Source organism: Octopus bimaculoides, chromosome 1, assembly GCF_046866305.1.
Source record: "Octopus bimaculoides isolate indiv1 chromosome 1, ASM4686630v1, whole genome shotgun sequence".
NCBI lineage: Eukaryota > Metazoa > Mollusca > Cephalopoda > Octopoda > Octopodidae > Octopus > Octopus bimaculoides.
Window position 1 is genome coordinate 4,928,349 of NC_142928.1, and position 16,011 is coordinate 4,944,359.

Genomic DNA, 16,011 nt, shown 5'->3' on the forward strand with positions numbered 1-16,011 from the left:
AGAGATTGTAGTGGATGCTTTTTACGTGTCACTGGCACAGGGGCCAGTCAGGCAGTACTGGCATCGACCATGCTCAAATGGTGCTTTTTACATGCCACCGGCATGGGAGCCAGTCTGTTGGGACTGGCATTGACTATGCTTGAATGGTACTTTTTACGTACCACCAGCACGGGTGCCAGTCATGCAGTACTGGAACCAACAACAACAATGATTTCACTTGACTCAACAGGTCTTCTCAAGCACAGTTTATTGCCCAATGATTGAAGGGTACTCTTAAATGGGCCAGTTATGTGACACTGACATAGGCCACAGCTGCAGCCTCACTTGGTTTGCTGGGTCTTCTCAAGCACAGTATTTCTCCAAAGGTCTTGGTCACTAGTCATTGCCTCCGTGAGACCAAACGCTTGAAGGTCATGCTTCACCACCTCATCCAAGGTCTTCCTGAGTCTAACCCTTCCACATGTTCCCTCCTTTGTTAGGGTATGACACTTTTTCACACAGCTATCCTCATCCATACGCAGCACATGACCATACCAGCGCAGTCGTCTCTCTTGCACATCACATCTGATGCATCTTATGTCCAACATTTCTCTCAGGGCGCTTACACTCTGTTGTGTATACACACTGACATTATACATCCAGCGGAACATTCTCTCTGAAGCATTAACAGCCCGTTACCTTAATAATAATGATAATAACAATGACATTGCTTTCAAATTTTAGCACAAAGCCTGCAATTTTAGGAGAGGAGTAAGTTGATTGCACCAATCCCAGTTTTACTTAATTTATTGACCCCAAAGGATAGAAGGCAAAACCAACTTCAGCAGAATTTGAACTCAGAATGTAAAGACATGAAATACTGCTAAGCATTTTGCCCAGCATGCTAACAATTCTGCCAGCGCACCACCTTAATAATAATAAAAATTTCTTTCTAATAATACTTTTTATCCCTACTGTCCTCCTGACAGACTTTGCTCATAAAAACTCTCATCCTGTCTACACAGCTGTCACCTATCTCACATGAAACTGTCTCTTACCTCTCCCACAAAACCAGACCATCACTTGCAAAATATGGTGCCTTACTTCTACAGAGCTAGCACCTGTACATGCATGGGAAGGACAGTGAGAACACAAAGGAGGTTGGTGTAGAGAGATATATATGCAAGCATATATATACACAAATGCTAGTAAGGCAACGGTGATAATGATCACACTTAAATGTTGCTTTTTACGTGCCACCGGCAATGGAAGTGAGACTGCTGCTCTGACAGTGATCCGGCTCAGATTGTGCTGTTAGCGCCCTACTGGCACGGGTGCCAGTCATTGAATTTGGTTCAGTTTCGATTTCACTTGCCCCAACAGGTTTCGCGAGCAGAGTATAGTGTCCAATGAAGGAAAGGTTGGCATGGGTGCCAGTCGTCGAATTTGGTTCGATTTTGATTTCACTTGTCTCAGCAGGTCTTCGCAAGCAGGATTTTATGTCCAAACAAGGAAAGGTATGCATAAGTGGGCTCGCCACACCCCTAGTATAGGCCACGGGTTATGGTCTCACTTGGCTTGCTGGGTCTTCTCACGCACAGCATATTTCCAAAGGTCTCGGTCACAAGTCATTGCCTCGGTGGGGCCTAATGTTCAAAGGTCATGCTTCACCACCTCATCCCAAGTCTTCCTGGGTCTACCTCTTCCACAGGTACCCTCAACCGCTAGGCTGTGGCACTTTTTCACACAGATATCCTCATCCATTCTCGCCAAATGACCATACCAGCGCAATTGTCTCTCTTGCACACCACAACTGATGCTTCTTAGGTTCAACTTTTCTCTCAAGGTACTTACACTCTGTCGAGTATGCACACTGGCATTACACATCCATCGGAGCATACTGGCTTCATTCTTTGCGAGCTTACGCATGTCCTCAGCAGTCACGGCCCATGTTTCACTGCCATGTAGCATGGCTGTTCGTACAAATGCGTCAAACAGTCTGCCTTTTACTCTGAGCGAGAGGCCCTTTGTCACCAGCAGAGGTAAGAGCTCTCTGAACTTTGCCCAGGCTATTCATATTCTAGTAGCTACACTTTCAGTGCACCCTCCCCCACAACTAACTTGGTCACCTAGGTAACGGATGTTATCAACTACGTCTAGTTTTTCTCCCTGGAATGTGGCAGAAGTTGTTCTCTGCACATTTTCAGTGTTTATTGCACCTGAGCATCTGCCACATACAAAAACTATCTTCCTAGTTAGCCTTCCTTTGATATTGCTGCACCTCTTATGTGTCCATAGCTTACACTGGGTACATCTTATAGAGTTTCTATCCACACCTTTTCTACAAATCAAGCAGGGTCATCTACCTGAAGGGGTTAGTGGTTTGTCTACCTTCCTACTTATTAGGAATATATATATATATATATATATATATATATACATATTTATGTATGTGTGTATATGTATGTATCCATGCATATATGTGTGTATCTGTATGTATATGTATATGTATATATATATATATATATCGCACCTCTGAAAACATGAGAACCACCAGCATGACAATATGAATACTGTTGTAGAAACAGAGAATTGACACAGACATACATAGACACAGACAAGACATAGACGTGGGTGTCTACATACACACACAAGTATAGAGGAAGAAATACAATAAGAAACATACAAATACACATAAGCAGACTTTCAGACAGACAGTCACATAAAGAGAGAGAGAGAGAGAGAGAGAGAGAAAGAGAGAGAGAAAGATAAAGGAAGGCGAGATAATATGGTATGAGATAGTTACGGTTGGGAGAGGAAGTAAACCATAACTGAGGGTGAACTAGCAACGTATTTCAGATTGTTATCGCATTGCAGGCTGAGTAGTCTCTGTGCGTGTGTGTGTGCGTGTATATGTGTATTTATACAAATGTTTTATATACATATATATACATACATATATATATATATATATACATACATATATATATACATACATACATACATACATATATATATATATATATATATATATATATATATATGCATATAGATATATATAGATATATATATGTATATAGATATATATAGATATATGTATATAGATATATATACATATATGTATATAGATATATATACATATATATATGTATATATATACAAGTATATAGATATATATATACACATATGTATATATACATGCCCTAACTCTTCGAAACGCTTGGCATAGAATGGTGGCAGCTGATGAAGGAAATGTTCTCTATGTGGTTTGTTTGTTTTCTGTGTTCTGTTTATGTTCTGTTTTTCATTTTGTGCACGTTTTTTTGTGACGTCCTGGACCCAGATATGAATCTATATATACATGTAGATGTAGGTATGTACATACATGTACGTATATATGCATATACTCACATATCATTTGTATTATATACATATATATATATATATATGTATATATATATATATATACATGTATATAGATATATATACATATATATATGTATATATATATATATATATATATATATATATATACATGTATATAGATATATGTACAGCTGCAGGAGAAATACCTAGCCAAAAATAAACCTCAGTACTTGGCTTTCGTTGACATGAAGAAAGCCTTTGACAGGGTCCCCCGATCCCTTATCTGGTGGTCAATGAGGAAACCAGGGATAGAAGAATGGTTAGTGAGAGCTGTGCGAGCCATATACAGAGACGCTGTCAGTAAGGTGATGGTTGTCAACAAGTACAGTGAAGAATTCCCTCCTATTTATCATAGTCCTCCAGGCAATAACACAGGAATTCAAGACAGGATGCCCCTGGGAGCTCCTCTATGCTGATGACCTTGCACTAATTGCTGAGTCACTATCAAAACTAGAGAAGAAGTTTCAGGTGTGGAAGCAGGGACTAGAATCGAAGGGCCTTAGAGTAAACCTAGCTAAAACCAAAGTCCTAATAAGTAGGAAGGTAGAAAAAACACAAAACCCTTCAAGTAGATGACACTGCTCGATCTGTAGAAAAGGCATAGGTAGAAACTCTATGAGCTGCACCCAGTGCAAGCTATGGACACATAAGAGGTGCAGCAATATCAAAGGAAGGTTAACTAGGAAGTTAGTTTTTGTATGTAGCAGATGTTCAGGAGCAATAAACACTGTAAATTTGCAGAAAACAACTTCTGCCACATTCCAGGGAGAAAAACTAGATGTAGTTGATAGCTTCCGCTATCGAAGTGACCAAGTTAGTAGTGGGGGAGGGTGCGCTGAAAATGTAGCTGCTAGAATAAGAATAGCCTGGGCAAAGTTCAGAGAGCTCTTACCTCTGCTGGTGACAAAGGGTCTCTCTCTCAGAGTAAAAGGCAGACTGTATGACGCATGTGTACGAACAGCCATGCTACATGGCAGTGAAACATGGGCCGTGACTGCTGAGGACATGTGTAAGCTCGAAAAGAATGAAGCCAGTACGCTCCGCTGGATGTGTAATGCCAGTGTGCATACTCGACAAAGTGTAAGTACCTTGAGAGAAAAATTGGACTCAAGAAGCATCAGTTGTGGTGTGCAAGTGAGACGATTGCGCTGGTATGGTCATGTAGCAAGAATGGATGAGGATAGCTGTGTGAAAAAGTGCCACACCCTAGCAGTTGAGGGAGCCTGTGGAAGAGGTAGGCCCAGGAAGACCTGGGATGAGGTGGTGAGGCATGACCTTTGAACATATGCTGTGCGTGAGAAGACCCGGCAAGCCAAGTGAGACCTAAATCCAAGGCCTCTGCCAGGGGTGTAGTCAGCCCACTTATGCGTACCTTTCCTTCATTGGACACTAAACTCCACTTGCGAAGACCTGTTGAGGCAAGTGAAATCGAAATCAAACTAAATTCGACAGCTGGCACCCATGCCAACGTCATCTCCTTCATTGGACACGAAACTCAGCAAGCGAAAGAGAAATCGTGATGGCACCTGTGCCCAGCGTTGCCTTCCTGGCACTTGTGCTGATGGCACGTGTAAAGACATTTGAGCGAGATCGCTGCCAGTACCACTGGACTGGCTCCTGTGCAGGTGGTACGTAAAATACACCATTTTGAGCATGGCTATTGCCAGTACCGCCCGACTGGCCTTCGTGCTGGTGGCACGTAAAAGCAGCCACTACACTCTCGGAGTGGTTGGCGTTAGGAAGGGCATCCAGCTGTAGAAACCCTGCCAAATCAGATTGGAGCCTGGCGTAGCTATCTGATTTCACCAGTCCTCAGTCAAATCATCCAACCCATATGCATTTATATATTTATACATATATTTATACATACATATATATATACACACACACATACATATATATTTATACACAGATATATATTATATATAAACACACATATACACACACACACACACACACATGCATGTGTGTGTTCATTAAACTTTTACAAGGAAAAGTTTGATAGTGACTTTGAAATTTCAGTTTGCTTGCTTTTATGAGATTGCCTGACAAAGGTAAGATGGCACCTGAAACTTTGATGTCCCTGTTAACCTTTGCCTTCTAAAAGTTTAACAATTATGTACTCTACCAGAAGAATTGCATAATCCTTCAGTTCAATGAAAAATTGACATTAATATTAGAAAGGGAATCCAGCCATAAAAACCATACAAAATAGATGACTGGATCCTGGTCTCTGGCTTGCCAACTCCTGTCAAACTGTCCAACCCATGCCAGCATGGAAAACAGACTTTAAATGATGATGAGGCTATATAAAAGCCTGCATCACATAATTTTGGGAGACATCCAAGCAGAGGATGCATCGATTCGATGCTAAGTGCTCAAGAGCCTCTGTCACACAGACTCCATTTCAATTCAAACTTCAATTGTCAGTGAGTCTTAGTTTTGCCATGAGCGTCAACAAATCACAGGGGCAAACATTTTTAGTTGCCAGTTTACAAATTGAAGAGACCTGCTTCACTCAAAGGCAGCATTACATTGGATGTTCAGGAGTAGGAGGTAAAAAAATCTTTACATATATGCACCTTATGGAAAAGCAAAAAAATTTCATTAATCAAGACATCGTAAATTGTCCCAAATAATGCAGAAATCCATTCTGATCAAAAAACTTATCCATCAGGAAAGACAATGTTTGATATGGAATAGAAAAAAAATTGAAATAAAGGCACTCTATTGTGAAAATTTCCTGGCAATGATGAGATACTGAACTAGTATACATGTTTTAAACAATGAACATAAAAAGAAAACAGCATCAGAGAGACAAGTTTTAACAAATACTGTAGCAGTTTCACACTTAAAAGGAAAGGAAAGTCTTGACATTTTATGTGCTAACATAATGTGTGTGTGTGTGTGTGTGTGTGTGTGTGTGTGCTCGTGTCTTCTTGCCTTGATATTACAAGATGGTTGTAAATGAGTGTCATTCGCACACAAATAATGTCCCTTGTTTCCTACTTTCCATGGAAACATGCTTGAAATATATCCGGTCACAGGGAAAACAGGTGAGGGTTGGCAACAGGAAGGGCATCTGGCTGTAGAAAATCTGCCTCAACAAATTCCATGCGAGCATGGGAAAAAATGGACATTAAAACAATATTGATAATACACACACATATACAGTCTCTCTCTCTCTTACATACACACATGTATACACACGTACACATATACACATGTACACATATACACACACACACACACACACAAACATATACATATCATCATCATCATCGTCATTTAACGTCTGCTTTCCACGCTGGCATGGGTTGGAGAGTTTGACTGAGGACTGGCAAGCCGGTCCAGTGGTTGGTGTTAGGAAGAGCATCCAGCTGTAGAAACCAAGCCAAAACAAACAGTGGAGCCTTGTGCTGCCCTCTGGCTTGCCAGCTCCTGTCAAACTGTCTAACCTGTGCCAGATGGATATTAAATTATGGTGATGATGAGCATAGACTGCGTATTCTCTGGGGATAAGAGTGGTGACATGATACTTCTGCATAGTTTACTGAAGGAGCAAATCCAGAAAAATCTTGTCGACATCAGTGGTGAGGCAGAAGTATGGCCAGCACTTCTCCTATGAATGCCCGGCAGTATTTGTATTCTCCACTTGTCTTGTTTTCATTATCATCTTAATTTAACTTCCATTTTTCTATGCTTGTCTGGATCAGATGGAATCTGCTGAGGTAGATTTTCTACAGCCAGATGTCTTTCCTGTCACCAACTCTTAATTGTTTCCAAAGATAGAATCTTTTTCATGGAAATATGAAAATGAACATCTTCACTTGTATGATAATGGTGCTCATTTACCACCATCATGAGATGACCAGACAAGGGTACACACACAGACACACACACACACACACACACACACAGGAGCGTGTGCATGGCTACAGTAGATGACACTTGCTCACATGGTTGAAAAGCAAGCTTCTCAACCACACAGCCATGGCTGTACCTACTTGTCACAAATAGTAATTTATAAAGAATACATCAAATAAATATATAAATGCTGGACAACAAGATCATTGTCTGAACGTTTTGTTGCATATATAATTTTTATTCATGAAATACCTACAATTACTAAGCACCATTTATATGCACCGTCTTTACCAGTTTTTCTTGTCACAAATCATAATTTACTAATAATATATCAAATAAATACATGATCGGTGACTAGCAGACAAATTTGCTGTCTGTCTGTCTTGTCACATGATAATTTTTCTAAGGGAAATAAAAAGCAAACAAATGTAGTCATATGTTATATGGCAACAGAATAGATAAATAAATAAATCATATTGGATGTCTAAGAGTATTGTGAATGTCCAAATAAAAAATTCCACATAGTCTCTCCTAAGAACATAGCTCAGCAATAATTTCATCATTTGTCCATCAGTGTGTGTGTGTATCACATATGAGGTCTGATCAAAAAGTTTCGGGACTGCTGCTATAAACAGAAAACTACAACACACAGCAATTTGGCATTTGGTCTCCTTCAAAGTTGTCCCCTTTTGAAGCCACACACTTTATCCAGCATTGTTTCCATTGATGGAAGCATTCTTGGAACACCTTTTTGGAGATAGCAAACAGCTGCCTCCAACATCTTGAAATCTTCGTGAGGTCTTCCACTGCAAAGGCTGAGTCCTTGGTTTCAGGGTCATAGCCATAGATCCACGATTTGCCACTTGTTATGACTGTTTTAAAAAAAATTCTCATCTTCCTCAACACAATCAAGGAAACCCTGTATAGCCGAAACCTGTCTTTTTTGAGACTACCAAACTCTACACACTTTACTTCCAAACATTGCTATAAACAATAGGAGTAAGTGAGAACATTATAACTGAGTGTGCATGTGTGAAAGAATTCAAGGTTAATTTGGGTCAAGCAACTTCACTCTGCATGTTTTGGCTCTGTTACCATAGCAACAGTCCTGATACATTTTGACCAGACCTTGTATTTCATCCCACTTTTGAGCTACCATTTATGCCCCTCCTTAGAAATACTTCTAATTGAAACCCATCCTGCATTCTTAACATTATCCCCTATCACCTCACTTTCCACTGAAACCCTCTTATATCTGTCATAGATGCCAACCTTTGTCACTATATCTTCTATGTACCCCTAACCTTCGTCTCTCACACCTGTCCCCAATTCACATCATCTCCTGATTTATCATCAGTCTTTACTATCCTGTTGCTCTCCACCAACACCCTTTTGTCTACAGCCACTCATCACCTTCTTCCTGAACCTTACCTTTCCCTCCAAACTGAAATTTACTATGGACCATGCTTTCACCTGTGCCCTCCATTCACCTCTAACCCCCCCTCCCCATCTCTAACAATCTGTCTCCCTTTTCACACTTGCAAACCTACCCATCTACCCATCCTTGATCCTCTATTCTTATTCCCTTTTATTTCCACCTTCCTTCCTAAACCTTGAGGTATGCCCTAACACCTCGTCATTACCATCTTTTCTCCCTTTCCAGCTCAGGTAGCCATGTGTCTCCTTTACAGCAACATGCCTGTGCCTCCTCTTCCTTCATCATGCTTTTGCCTTTCAACACCTGGCCCAAAGCCACCTCCCTCAATACTGTACCCCACCACATCAAGGGATCTTGTCTTGTGTGGTGTGTTTTTCGGTGACCTCATTCATGCTGGTGTCAGGAAAAAAAACAAAGCAATTGGTGTTAGGAAAAGCATCAAGCTGTAGAAACCATGCCAAAGCTGACATTGGAGCCCCACACAGTTCACTGGTTTGTCAGATCCTGTCAAACCATCAAACGTATGCCAGCAGGAAAGGTGAATGGGCTGGGGGGGGGGGGCTGTTCAGCTCCAAAGTCTTTCATTTACTTATTTCAGTAATTAGACTGTGGCCATGCTGGAGGACTGCCTTGAAGAATTGTTAGTCAAATGAATCAGCCCCATTACTTTCTTTTTCTTAAGCTACATATGTATTCTATTGGTCTCTTTTGCCAAACCACTAAGTTACAGCGATGTAAACACACTAATACTGGTTATCAAGCAGTGATGAGAGACAAAAAAACACACGCACACATTATATCATCATCATCAACATTTAACATCTGTTTTCCATGCTGGCATGGGTTGAACAGCTTGACAGGAACTGGCAAGGCCAGGGGCCACACCTAGTTCATACATGCATACACATACACACACACGTGCATGTCCACACGCACACACACACACACACGCATATCGTGGTTTCTATGGCTAGGTGCCCTCCTTATGCCAACCACTTTACAGAGTGTACTGGGTGCTTTGTATGTGGTACCATTGCTAGGGCTTTTTGTATGGAACTGGCACACACATCAATGCTTTTTACATGGTACCCTGGATTTAGGATCTCAATTCTGCTGTGGTAGACGGGTCTCCTTGACTACAGCAATGCGCCACTTATCTTGGTCTCCTGTTATCTCCTTCATAAGGTTCTGCATTTTGAGATTGGTCTTCTTTCAGTTTCCATTTACCAAATCTACTCATGAAGCTTTGGTTGACCCAAGGCTATGGTAGAGAAGACACTTGCCCAAGGTGCCATGAAGTGGGACTGAACATGGAACCATGTGGTTGGGAAGCAAGCTTCTTACCACACACTCATGCCTAGCATAGTTTCTAACACACACCATTTTACAGAGTAGGGAGGCACTAACACCCCAACAAACATATATAAATACATACATACACACACACACACATATATATACATATACACATACGCTCATACATACATCATCATCATCATCGCTTAACGTCCGCTTTCCATGCTAGCATGGGTTGGACGATTTGACTGAGGACTGGTGAAACCAGATGGCTACAGCAGGCACCAATCTGATTTGGCAGAGTTTCTACAGCTGGATGCCCTTCCTAACACCAACCACTCAGAGAGTGTAGTGGGTGCTTTTACGTGTCACCCGCATGAAGGCCAGTCAGGCGGTACTGGCAACGGCCACGCTCAAAATGGTGCATTTTATGTGCCACCTGCACAAGAGCCAGTCTAGGGGCACTGGCAACGATCTCACTCGAAAATCCCACGAAGGCCAGTCAAGCGGCACTGGCAACGGCCACGCTCAAAATGGTGCATTTCATGTGTCACCCGCACCAGAGCCAGTTCAGGGGCACTGGCGACGATCTCGCTCGAGAAGTTTCATGTGTCACCCGCAAAAGAGACAGCCCAGGTGTACTGGCAACGATCTCGCTCGAAAAATTTCATGTGTCACCCGCACAAGAGCCAGTTCAGGGGCACTGGCAACGATCTCGCTCGAAAAATTTGATGTGTCACCAGCACATGAGCCAGTCCAGGGGCACTGGCAACGATCTCGCTCGAAAATCCTACGACGGCCCCGCACAAGAGACAGTTCAGGGGCACTGGCAACGATTTCGCTCGAAAAATTTCATGCGTCACCGGCACAAGAGCCAGTCCAGGGGTACTGGTAACGATCGCGCTCGAAAAATTTCATGTGTCACCCGCACAAAAGCCAGTTCAGGGGCACTGGCAACGATCTCGCTGGAAAATCCTACGACGGCCCCGAACAAGAGCCCGTTCAGGGGCACTGGCAACGATCTCGGTCGAAAAATTTCATGTGTCACCAGCACATGAGCCAGTCCAGGGGCACTGGCAACGATCTCGCTCGAAAATCCTCCGACGGCCCCGCACAAGAGCCAGTTCAGGGACACTGGCAACGATCTCACTCGAAAATCCTACGACGGCCCCGGACAAGAGCCAGTTCAGGGGTACTGGCAACAATCTCGCTCGAAAAATTTCATGTGTCACCGGCACAAGAGCCAGTTCAGGGGCACTGGCAACGATCTCGCTCGAAAAATTTCATGTGTCACCCGCACAAGAGCCAGTTCAGGGGCACTGGCAACGATCTCGCTCGAAAATCCTACGACGGCCCCGCACAAGAGCCAGTTCAGGGGCACTGGCAACGATCTCGCCCGAAAAATTTCATGTGTCACCCGCACATGAGCCAGTTCAGGGGCACTGGCAACGATCTCGCCCGAAAAATTTCATGTGTCACCCGCACATGAGCCAGTCCAAGGGCACTGGCAACGATCTCGCTCCAAAATCCTACGACGGCCCCGCACAAGAGCCAGTCCAGGGGCACTGGCAACGATCTCGCTCGAAAACTTTCATGTGTCACCCGCACAAGAGCCAGTTCAGGGGCACTAGCAACGATATCGCTCGAAAATCCTACGACGGCCCCGCACAGGAGCTAGTTCAGGGGCACTGGCAACGATCTCGCTCCAAAAATTTCACGTGTCACCAGCACAAGAACCAGTTCAGGGGTACTGGCAACGATCTCGCTCGAAAAATGTCATGTGTCACCCGCTCAAGAGCCAGTCCAGGGGCACTGGCAACGATCTCACTCGAAAATCCCACGAAGGCCAGCCAGGCGGCACTGGCAACGGCCACGCTCAAAACGGTGCATTTCATGTGTCACCCGCACATGAGCCAGTCCAGGGGCACTGGTAACGATCTCGCTCAAAAAATTTCATGTCACCAGCAAAAGAGCCAGTTCAGGGGCACTGGCAACGATCTCGCTCGAAAAATTTCATGTGTCACCCGCACGTGATCCAGTCCAGGGGCACTGGCAACGATTTCGCTCGAAAATCCTACGACGGCCCCGCACAAGAGCCAGTTCAGGGGCACTGGAAACGATCTCGCTCGAAAAATTTCATGTGTCACCAGCACAAGAGGCAGTTCAGGGGCACAAGCAACGATTTCGCTCGAAAAATTTCATGTGTCACCCGCACAAGAGCCAGTTCAGGGGCACTGGCAACGATCTCGCTCGAAAGATTTCATGCGTCACCGGCACAAGAGCCAGTCCAGGGGTACTGGCAACGATATCGCTCGAAAAATTTCATGTGTCACCCGCACAAGAGCCAGTTCAGGGGCACTGGCAACGATCTCGCTGGAAAATCCTACGGCGGCCACAAACAAGAGCCCGTTCAAGGGCACTGGCAACGATCTCGCTCGAAAATCCTCCGACAGCCCCGCACAAGAGCCAGTTCAGGGGCACTGGCAACGATCTCGCTCGGAAAATTTCATGTGTCACCAGCACAAGAGCCAGTTCAGGGGCACAAGCAACGATCTCGCTCGATAACTTACATGTGTCACCCGCACATGAGCCAGTCCAGGGGCACTGGAAACGACCTCGGTCGATAAATTTCATGTGTCACCCGCACAAGAGCCAGTCCAGGGGCACTGGCAACGACCTCGCTCGAAAAATCTCATGTGTCACCCGCACATGAGCCAGTCCAGGGGCACTGGCAACGATCTCGCTGGAAAATCCTACGGCGGCCACAAACAAGAGCCCGTTCAAGGGCACTGGCAACGATCTCGCTCGAAAATCCTCCGACAGCCCCGCACAAGAGCCAGTTCAGGGGCACTGGCAACGATCTCGCTCGGAAAATTTCATGTGTCACCAGCACAAGAGCCAGTTCAGGGGCACAAGCAACGATCTCGCTCGATAACTTACATGTGTCACCCGCACATGAGCCAGTCCAGGGGCACTGGAAACGACCTCGGTCGATAAATTTCATGTGTCACCCGCACAAGAGCCAGTCCAGGGGCACTGGCAACGACCTCGCTCGAAAAATCTCATGTGTCACCCGCACAAGAGCCAGTCCAGGGGCACTGGCAACGACCTCGCTCGAAAAATTTCATGTGTCACCCGCACAAGAGCCAGTCCAGGGGCACTGGCAACGGTCTCGCTCGAAAATCCTACGATCTCGCCCATACATATACACCTATTTATTTGATGAGTTTACTTTGCCTTTCTGTATCTTTCATTTGTCCATTCTCTTTGTCTCTCTCTCCCTCTCTCTTTCTCCCTCTATCTGCACTCTTTCAAAGACACTTTCCTTCCATACATACACACACACAGGCTTGTCTTCTTACACACACGCACTCACACACACTCTCATAAGTTTTGTCCTTTGTACATAGACACACACACACTCACACACTCTCTCGTCCTCTTTACATACACCCAACCACACACACATATTCTCTCATACACAAAAGCATATACTCTCATACAGGCATCCACGCAGTCTACTTGACACACAGTTTCCCCTCTACTTCATCCTCACATTCTCAGCTTTAATCTCGTTTTTATCACAAAAACATGCTTCCATTTTTTTTTACTACACACATACACTGACACACGCACGCCCAGTAACTCTCTTTCTCTATCTCTGATACAATCTATATTGCAGAAACAGGCTTAATTTTTCACACTCCTACACAGAAACGCTCTCTCTTTCTTCTACCTACCTCTCTCTTTCTCTTTCTCTCTCTCTTCTCTTACTTTCTGTCTTCTGCCTCTCTTTCTCTTCTCTCTCTGTCTTCTGCCTACCTCTCTCTTTCTCCTCTCTCACTCTCTGTCTTCTTCCTGCCACTACCTGTTTTTCTTCCTCTCTTTCTACCCACCTCTATCTTTACCTGTCAGTCTTTCTCACAGCCACATTGTCTGTCTGTTTCTCTCCTTCTCTCTCTCTCTCTCTCTCTCTCTCTCTCTCATACACACTCTACCAGTCACACATTTTCTGCCTGTCTATCTCTGCTTATGACACACTACTTCTCACTTCCTCACTCACGCACACTCTCTCTCTCTCTCTCTCTCTCTCTCTCTCTCTATCCCATATATACCCACATTATACACCCTCTTATAAGCACGTTCATTATGCCGTCTCCTTACGACTCCCCCTCTCTCTCTCTCTCTCTCTCTCTCACAGCTTGCTCATGTCATCCACTCTCTCCTAACTTCTCTTTGTCCCATTCTGTCTCTTTTCTCCCCCTTTGTCTGCGTCTGTCTGTCTGTCTCTCCCCCATTCTCTCCCCACCATTTTGTCTCTAGTTATTTCTACATTGTCTATCTGTCCCTCCCTCTCTCTCTCTTTGTCTCTTTCCTTCTATCTACATTGGCTCTATCTATCTTTCTATCTACATTGTATGGATGTGGGTGTGTGTACGCACCCATATCTTTCTGTCTCTATGTCTGTCTGTCTCTCAATTGTTTCCATTTCTCTCTCTGTCTGTCTCTCTCTCTCTCTCTCTCTCTCTCTCTCTATTGTTTCTGTGTCTCTATAACGAGTTGCTGCCCCCTCCCTTTCTCTCTCTCTATCTCTCTCTCTGCCGCCTTATTTTCTGTTTAAATTTGCATTTCTTTTCTAAAAATAAAAAAGATCAAAAGATACTTATTGTTTTACACACGAGCAGATGCAGACACACACGCACACACACACACACACAAAACCTCCCTATCAGTCTACCATCTGTCAGTCTGACTGTCTGTCAGCCTGTCTATCACTCTCATATCTCCCACCCCCTCCCCCTCCCACCACCACCACCATTATACCCCAGTCTATCAGTGTGACTGGTTTTATATCTCTGTGCTGCCCCTTCTATTGTCCCTCTGTCTCTATCACAAACACACAACCATATGCTACCCTCTCCAGTCTTTCATGATCTGTCACACCACATCCCACCACCTCTCCTCCCCACATTCATATATTCTTCATCTTGTTTTATAATACACACACACACACACACACTCCTGTATATATGATGGAAGGGTTTTAGATCACTTTAACCCTTTGGTTACCATATTTCTGTTGTAAAACACTGCCATGTTTCAATTAATTTTGAAAATAAGAAATAATTTATTAAAATAACTTCTTCACAATTAAGCTGGTATTTGGAACTTAAAGTAACATGAAGTTTTGATGGAAGGTTTTGATTTAGGTTACATAAACAGGAAATTTGTATCACAGAACCAAGGGTGATCCCAGGCAGGTTGGTATCAAAAAGGGTCAAAAAATGGATAAGAAACGAAATTGACTGAAAAAAGTGAAGTGAAGAAAGTAATTCAACAACGCAGGTTGATGAACCGTAAGACGTGTGGCCAGAACCTCCTGGAAAATAACCATAGCGAGGGACATTCCACAGTTGAATTAGAACAGTCACAAACAGTGAAAGAAGACATGCACCCAACACCAGAGCTGAAGACACCTCTGAAAGGGGGTGGCCCCGCCACGTCAAAACGGTAGAGGAGTAGGGGCCGAAACCGGACGTGGTTCCTCTTGATGATGTCTTGAGCTAACTGGATCCTATAAAGGAGCTGTTGTGGTAGCAGACCACGAAACATGGTTGAAATTCCTTGAGTGAAAAGGAATTGGTGTTAATAGAGTATTGATCTGGTCTGAAGGATATTGATGGAATGGATGGGCAGAATAGCTGGAAGTGACAAGAAATCTTCAGATAAAGTGTTTATGTCTGTCTATACAGAGTGTTGGCTAAAAACTTGACATGGCATGCTTGAGAAAACCTGGCAAGCCAAATGTGGCACTGGCATCGACCATGCACGAATGCTGCTTTTTATGTGCCACTGGCATGAGAGCTGTAGACCCAGCATACTTGAGGAAACCTGTTGAGTCAAGTGAAATTATTGAAATTATTGCAAACCTATATGCATAATAATAATATCAACAATTTGTTAAATTTTTGAAACAACTGTCAAGGTGTATTTTCATTCTCTGA